Consider the following 8,613-nt stretch of genomic DNA (forward strand, 5'->3'; position numbering starts at 1 on the left):
ATGGACTGGTTTTATCTTGCTGTCCAAGGGAGTCTCAAGAGTGTTATCCAACACCACAGTTCAAAAGCATCAATTCTTCAGTGCTCAGCTGTCTTTAATGCCCAACTCTCACATCCATACATGACTAGATAGCCATAGCTTTGAAGACACAGACATTTGTTACCAAAGTAATGTCTCTGCTTTTTAATATGCTGCCTAGGTTGCTCATAGCTTTTCTTCTAAGGAGCAGGGGTCTTTAGTTGCATGGCTGCAGTCCCAATCTGCAGTGATTTTGGAGCCCAAGAAAATAAAGACTCACTGTTTCCATTGTTTTCACATCTACTTGCCATGAAGTGAGGAGACCAGATGCCACAACTTTTCAGAATGTTGAGTTTTAAGCCAATTTTTTCACTCTCCTCATTCATTTTCATCAAGAGGCTCTTTAGTTCTTCACTTTCTGCAATAAGCATGGTGTCACCTACATATCTGAAGTTATTGATATTCTTCCCGGCAATCTTGATTCCAGCTTGTGCTTCACCCAGTCCAGAATTTCTCATGGTGCACTCTGAATATAAGTTAAATAAGCAGAGTGACAATATACAGGCTTGACATACTCCTTTCCCAATTTGCCACCAGTCTGTTGTTCCATGTCCAGTTCTAACTGTTGCTTCTTGACCTGCGTACAGAATTCTCAGAAGGCAGGTCAGATGGTCTGGTATTCCCATCTCTTTAAGAATTTTTCACAGTTTTTTGTGATCCACACAAAGACTTTGACATAGTCAATAAAGCAGAAGGAGATGTTTTTCTGGAAATTTCTTGCTTTTTCGATGATCCAACAGATGTTGGCAATTTGATGACTGATTCCACTGACTTTTCTAAATCCAGCTTGAACATCTGGTGGTTCACAGTTTAGACACTGTTGAAACCTAGCTTGGAGAATTTTGAGCATTATTTTGCAGGCATGTGAGATGAGCATTCTTTGGGATTGCTTTCTTTGGATTGGAATGAAAACTGACCTTTTCCAGTTCTATGGGCATTGCTGAGCTTTCCAAATTTACTGCCATATTGAGTGCAACACTTTCACAGCATCATCTTTTAGTATTTGAAATAGCTCAACTGGAATTCGATCACCTCCACTAGTTTTGTTAGTAGTGGTGCTTCCTAAGGCCCACTTGACTTCACATTCCTGGATGTGTGGCTCTAGGTGAGTGATCACACGGTCATGATTATCTGGGTCATGAAGATTTTTTTTTTTTTTTGGATAGTTCTTCTGTGTATTCTTGCCACCTCTTGTTAATATCTTCTGCTTCTGTCAGATCCATACCGTTCCTATCTTTGATTGTGCCCATCTTTGCATGAAATAATCCCTTGGTATCTCAAATTTTCTTGAAGGGATCTCTAGTTTTCCCATTCTATTGTTTTCCTCTATTTCTTTGCATTGATCATTGAGGAACGCTTTCTTATCTCTCCTTGCTATTCTTTGGGACTCTGCATTCCAATGGGTATATCTTTCCTTTTCTCCTTTGCTTTTCACTTTTCTTCTTTTCACAGCTCTTTTTAAGGCCTCTTCAGATAACCATTTTGCCTTTTTGTATTTCTTTTTCTTGGGGATGGTCTTTGTCACTGCCTCCCGTATAATGTCACAACCTCCATCCATAGTTCTTCAGGCAGTCTGTCTATCAGATCTAATTCTTTGAATCCGTTTGTCACTTCCACTGTATAATGGCAAGGGATTTGATTTAGATCTTTTAGAGCTAACAACAAAAAAATGTGTCCTTTTCTTTATTTTATTTTTTACTTTAAATTTATTTATTTTAAATGGGGGCTAATTACTTTTAGAGCTAACAACAAAAAAAAATGTGTCCTTTTCTTTATTTTATTTTATTTTTTACTTTAAATTTATTTATTTTAAATGGGGGCTAATTACTTTACAACATTGTATTGGTTCTGCCACACATCAACATGAATCCACCACTGGCGTACACGTGTTCACCATCCTGAAACCCCTCCCACCTCCCTCCCCGTAGGAAATGGAATGCAAATGTAGGAAGTCAAGAGATACAGGGAGTAACAGTCAAGTTTGGCTTTGAGGTACAAAATGAAGCAGAGTAAAGGTTAACAGAGTTTTACCAAGAGAACGCACTGGTCACAGTAAACACCCTTTTCCAACAAAACAAGAAACAACTCTACACATGGACATCACCAAATGGTCAATACTGAAATCAGATTGATTATATTCTTTGAGTTGAAGATGGAGAAACTCTATACAGTCAGCAAAAACAAGGCTGAGAACTGACTAATCCTCAGATCACTTACTCCTTATTGCAAAATTCAGACATAAATTGAATAAAATAAGGAAAACCACTAGGTCATTCAGGTATGACCTAAATCATATAACTTATGATTATACAGAGGAAGTGACAAATATATTCAAGGGATTATATCGGATAGACAGAGTGCCTGAAGAATTGTGGATGGAGGTCCATAACATTGTACAGGAGGCAATGACTAAAACCATCACCAGGAAAAAGAAATGCCAAAAGGCAAAGTGATTGACTGAGGAGGCCTTAAAAATAGCTTAGAAAAGAAGAGGAGCTAAAGGCAAAGGAGAAAATGAAAGATATATTCATCTGAATACACAGTTCCAAAGAAGAGCAAAGAGAGATTAGAAAGCCTTCCTAAGTGAACAGTGGAAAGAACTAGAGAAAAACAATAGAATGGGAAAGACTAGAGATATCTTCAAGAAAATTAGAGATAATAAGGGAATATTTCATACCAAGATGGGCACAATAAAAGACAGGAATGGTATGGACCTAACAGAAGCAGAAGATATTAAGAAAAAGGTGGCTAGAATATACAGAAGAACTATCCAAAAAAGGTCTTCATAACCCAGATAACCTAGATGGTGTGATCATTCAACTAGAGCCAGACATCCTGGAATGCAAAGTTAAGTGGGCCCTACGAAGCATCACTAGGAACAAAACCAGTCAAGGTGATGAAATTCTAGCTGAGCTATTTCAAATCCTAAAAGATGATGCTATGAACATGGTACACTCAATATGCCAGCAAATTTGGAAAATTCAGCAGTGGCCACAGGACTGGAAAAGATCAGTTTTCATTCCAATCCCAAAGAAAGGCAATGCCAAAGAATGTTCAAACTCCCGCACAATTACATTAATTTCACATGCTAGCAAATTAGTGTTCAAAATTTTCCAAGCTAGGCTTCAAAATTACTGCAAAATCAAGAATTTCCAGATATTCAATTGGATTTAGAAAAGACAGAGGAATCACAGGTCAAATTGCCAATATCCATTGTATCATAGAAAAAGCAAGAGCATTCCAGCAAAACCTCTACATTTCCTTCATTCAGTACATTAAAGTCTTTGAATGTGTGTATCACAACAACTGGAAAATTCTTCAAGGGATGAGAATACCAGACCACTTTATCTGTGTCCTGAGAAATATGTATGTACATCAAGAAGCAACAATTAGAAATGGACATGGATCAATGGACTAATTCAAAATTGGGAAATGAGTACAATAAGTCTGTATAATGCCACTCTGTTTATTTAACTTATAAGACGAGTACATCATGTGAAATGCTGGACTGGATGAAGCACAAGCTGGAATCAAGATTGCTGGGAGAAATATCGATAACCTGCGTATTTACGCAGATGACACCACCTAATGGCACAAAGCGAAGAGGAAATAAAGAGCCTCTTGATGAAGTGAAAGAGGAGAGTGAAAAAGCTGGCTTAAAACTCAACAGGCAAGAAAACAAAGATCATGGTATCTGGTCCCATGACTTCATGGCAAATAGATTGGGAAACAATGGAAACAGTGACAGTCTTTATTTTCTTGGGCTCCAAAATCACTGCAGATGGTGACTGCAGCCATGCAACTAAAAGACCCTTGCTCCTTGGAAGAAAAGCTATGGCAGACTGAGACAGCATATTAAAAATCAGAGACATTACTTTTCCAACAAAAGTCCATCTAGTCAAAGATATGGTTTTTCCAGTAGTCATGTATCAATGTGAGAGTTGTACTATAAAGAAAGTTGAGTGCTGTAGAACTGATGGTGTTGGAGACACCTGTGGTTTTGACCTGTGGTGTTGGAGAAAACTCTTTAAAATCCCTTGTAATGCTGGGAGATCAAACCAGTCATTCCTGAAGGAAGTCAGTTCTGAATATTCATTGGAAATACTGATGTTCAAGCTGAAGGTCCAATACTTTGGCCACCTGAATGGAAGAGATGATTCATTGGAAAAGACCCTGATGCTGGGAAAAATTGAAGACAGAAGGAAAAAAGGATAACAGAGGATGAGTTGTTTAGATGACATCACCAACTCACTGGACATGAATTTGAGCAAAGTCTTGGAGATAGTGAATTATAGTGAAGCCTGGCCATGTGCAGTCCATGTGATCGAAAGAGTCAGACACGACTGAGGAACTGAACATCAACAACAAAATTTTGGTAAAGATAGAGTGACTTGAATTTTTGCTCATCATTTCTGTGTGTTACTTTGACATCAAATTTGCCAGAACTTTGCTCAGTCATCCCAAACTCTTTGCAGTCCCATAGACTGTAATCCATTAAACTCCTTTGTCCATGGAATTTTCCAGACAATAATACTAGACTGGGTTTCCATTTCCTCCTCCAGGGAATCCTCTGGACACAGAAATCAAACCTGCTTCTCTTTTGTCTCCTGCATTGGTAGGCAGTTCTTTACCCCTGCACCACTGTGGTAGGTATATTTTGATAGCAAACTTACTCCAAGTTCCAAAGAGAAGTTTATAATATAAAGTCATGTCAATGATAGAGTTTATGTAAGAAAGATCTTTCAGCAAAATACCACACACAGTCCTACCAGTATTGGTGGTGGTGGTAATTTAGTCACTAAGTTGGGTCTGACTCTTGAGACCTCATGGAATGTAGCCTGCCAGGCTCCTCTGCCCATGGGATTCTCCAGGCAAGAATACTGGAGTGGGTTGCCATTTCCTTTTCAAATGATCTTCCCAACCCTAGGATTGAACCCAGGTCTCCTGCATTGCAGACAGATTCTTTGCCAACTTAGCGACAGGGGAAGCCCCATCAGTATTAAAGTAGCATAGTAGTAAGCTATATGTTTTCTTACCCCTATATTTCTACTTTCCATGAATAAACATTACATGTGAGAGAGTAATGCCATTATCATGGCAATAAGAACTTCCTGACAGCTTTTCTGTAAAGAACACTGATTTTGATAATCTTTTTACAAGGGTGTCTTTGTTGAATTTCAGGATTTCTAAGAGACACTTAGCACATAGATGAGGAGAAAGAAAGAGAGAGAAAGAAAATAAAATACTAAAAAAATTGAGATTAGATGCATTGATTAGAATAAGAAGAATATTTTCACTTTCCTTCATAATTTCCACTTAAGGAGGTCCAGTTCAGTACCAAGAGATACCTTGTTTTACAAACCCCTGCAATTTCTTCTGCAAGGAAAGATGAAAGTGTCTGAAAGAGTTTCCCCAGCTATGTAGGATACAAGGAGACCCATTTCTTTCCTGTCCCAACCAGAATATTTAGTTGTGATTTGAATGACAAGGTTAACAGTGGCCATATCAAAGAGCTATCTAGAAATCAATAAAAGGGTGGATTTTTAAAAATTACTAATATGTGAAAATTAAATATCATATTCCTGAACAGCCAATGGGTCAAAGAAGAAATCAAAGGGGAATTTAAAAAAAATTATCTTGAGATAAACAAAAATGTAGACAAAATGTCCAAAACTTATGGGAAGCAGTATAAGTAATTCTAAGGGGGAATTTTGTAGTTATAAATACTTATATTAAGAAAAAAGAAAGAGAGAGAAAAACAAACAAACAAAGTCGCATAAATTATAAAGAAAATACAGGTACAAAATTGATAACAAATACTGACACAGCAATCCCACTGCTAGGCATACGCACTGAGGAAACCAGAAGGGAAAGAGACACGTGTACCCCAATGTTCATCGCAGCACTGTTTATAATAGCCAGGACATCAAAGCAACCTAGATGTCCATCCACAGATGAATGGATAAGAAAGCTGTGGTATATATACACAATGGAGTATTACTCAGCCATTAAAAAGAATACATTTGAATCAGTTCTAATGAGGTGGATGAAACTGGAGCCTGTTATACAGAGTGAAGTAAGCCAGAAAGAAAAACACCAATACAGTATACTAACGCATATATATGGAATTTAGAAAGATGGTAACAATAACCCTGTGTACGAGACAGCAAAAGAGACACTGATGTATGGATCAGTCTTATGGACTCTGTGGGAGAGGGAGAGGGTGGGAAGATTTGGGAGACTGTCATTGAAACATGTATAATATCATGCATGAAACGAGTCGCCAGTCCAAGTTCGATGCATGATACTGGATGCTTGGGGCTGGTGCACTGGGATGACCCAGAGGGAGGGTATGGGGAGGGAGGAGGGAGGAGGGTTCAGGATGGGGAACACAGGTTTACCTGTGGTGGATTCATTTCGATATTTGGCAAAACTAATACAATATTGTAAAGGTTAAAAATAAAATTAAAAAAATAATAATAAAAAGTTTAAAAAAAAAAAAAAAAGAAAGAGTTCAAATAGCCAAACTAGCTTTATATATCAAGGAACTGGAAAAAAAAAAAAAAAAGAGAATAAATTATGACCAAAGAAAGCAGAAAGAATGAAATAAGATAGATTAGATCAGAAATTTAAATTAAAAAAAGAGAAAAAGACCAGAAAAATAATAGAAAAGACCAATAAAATTAAGCTGGAAAAGAAAAATGAAATTGACAAGCCTTTAATTATAATAAGAAATAAAGACATGATTCAAAAAAAATAAAAAATCAGAAATGAAAGAGGAGACATTAAAACTGACACCACAGAAATATAGAAGATTGTTGAAACTATCATCATTGCATAACCTAGAATAAATGAACAGATTTCTAGAAACAGTAATTACCTAATCTGAATCATGAAGAAATGGAAAATCTGTACAGACCAATAATGAGTAAAGGGACTAAATAAATAATCAAGAATGTAGCAAAAAAAAAAAGTCCAGAACCAGATTGGTTTCATTGGTGAATTCTACTAAGCATTGTAAAAAGAACTAATATCAATCCTTTTCAAATACTTCCAGAAGCTTGAAGAAGATGGAGCACTCCCATACTCATTTTGCAAGGAATTACTCTGAACATAACAAGACAGAATAAGACAATACAAGAAAAGAAAACTATCAGACAATAATCCTGATAAATATAGTTGTAAAAATTCTAAAAAATATACTGATGAAACTGAATTCAACAACACTTTAAAAGAATTATATACCATGATCAAGTGAAATTTATCCCTGGAATGCAAGGATGGTTCAACATATGCAAAAAAAAAAAAAGGGAATAATAATCAATGTAATATATTACATTAATAGAACAAAAGCTAAGACCTACGAAATTCTCCCAGCAAGAACACTGGAATGGGTTGTGATGCCCTCCTCCAGAGGACCCTACCAACTCAGGGATCAAACCCTTGTCTCTTGCATTGCAGGCAGATATTTTATCACTGAAGCCACCAGGGAAGCCAGAAATCAATAGCAATAATTAATCTATAATCTGATGTAAAAATAGGAAGAGAACCTGAATAAACATTTTTCTAAAAGACATATGCAAATGGATAACAAATATATGAAAAGATGTTCAACATTACTAATCATCAGTGAGATGCAAATCACAACCACAATGAAATATAACTTCACACCTATTGCAATGCTTATAGTGTTAAAAAAAGAAGAAAAAAAAATTGCTGGTGAGGATGTAAAGGAAAGTGAATCCTTTTACACCACTGATGGGAATGTAAATTGTTCTGGTTACTATGGAAAATAGTATATGGATTCCTATGAGTTAAAAGTGAAATTAGTGTATGGCTCATGGTTCTACTTATGGGTATACATCTGAAGGAAATAAACTCATTACATCAGTAAGACATCTGCACCCTCATGTTCACTGCAGAATTATTCACAGTAGCCAAGACACAGAAATAACCTAAAGATTCATTGACAGATGAATAACCAACATGTTATATGTATAGCTATAAATGAAATATATATTTAATTATAATTACAGTGGTAACATACACATTGCAAAAGGAAAATGCATCCTTGATATGTTGCCAATAATTTAACAAAATATTACATTTGTGTCATGGTATTTTGCTGCATATATTTTTATAGTATTTTAGTCAAGGAAACGGAGAAGGCAATGGCACCCCACTCCAGTACTCTTGCCTGGAAAATCCCATGGATGGAGGAGCCTGGTAGGCTGCAGTCCATGGGGTCTTGAAGAGTCGGACACGACTGAGCAACTTCACTTTCAATTTTCACTTTCCACTTTCGTGCATTGGAGAAGGAAATGGCAACCCACTCCATTGTTCTTGCCTGGAGAATCCCAGGGGTGGGGGAGCCTGGTGGGCTGACGTCTATGGGGTCGCACAGTCGGACACAACTGAAGCGACTTAGCAGCAGCAGCAGCCACAGCAGTCAAGGAGAAAATGGGAAACACTGATATGGCCTGTTGGATCCCAAAGATACTCTTTTCATTTGATTTGACTGTACTGGTAACCCTG

The sequence above is a fragment of the Bos taurus genome, chromosome 24, assembly GCF_002263795.3.
Source record: "Bos taurus isolate L1 Dominette 01449 registration number 42190680 breed Hereford chromosome 24, ARS-UCD2.0, whole genome shotgun sequence".
Classification (NCBI taxonomy): Eukaryota; Metazoa; Chordata; class Mammalia; order Artiodactyla; family Bovidae; genus Bos; species Bos taurus.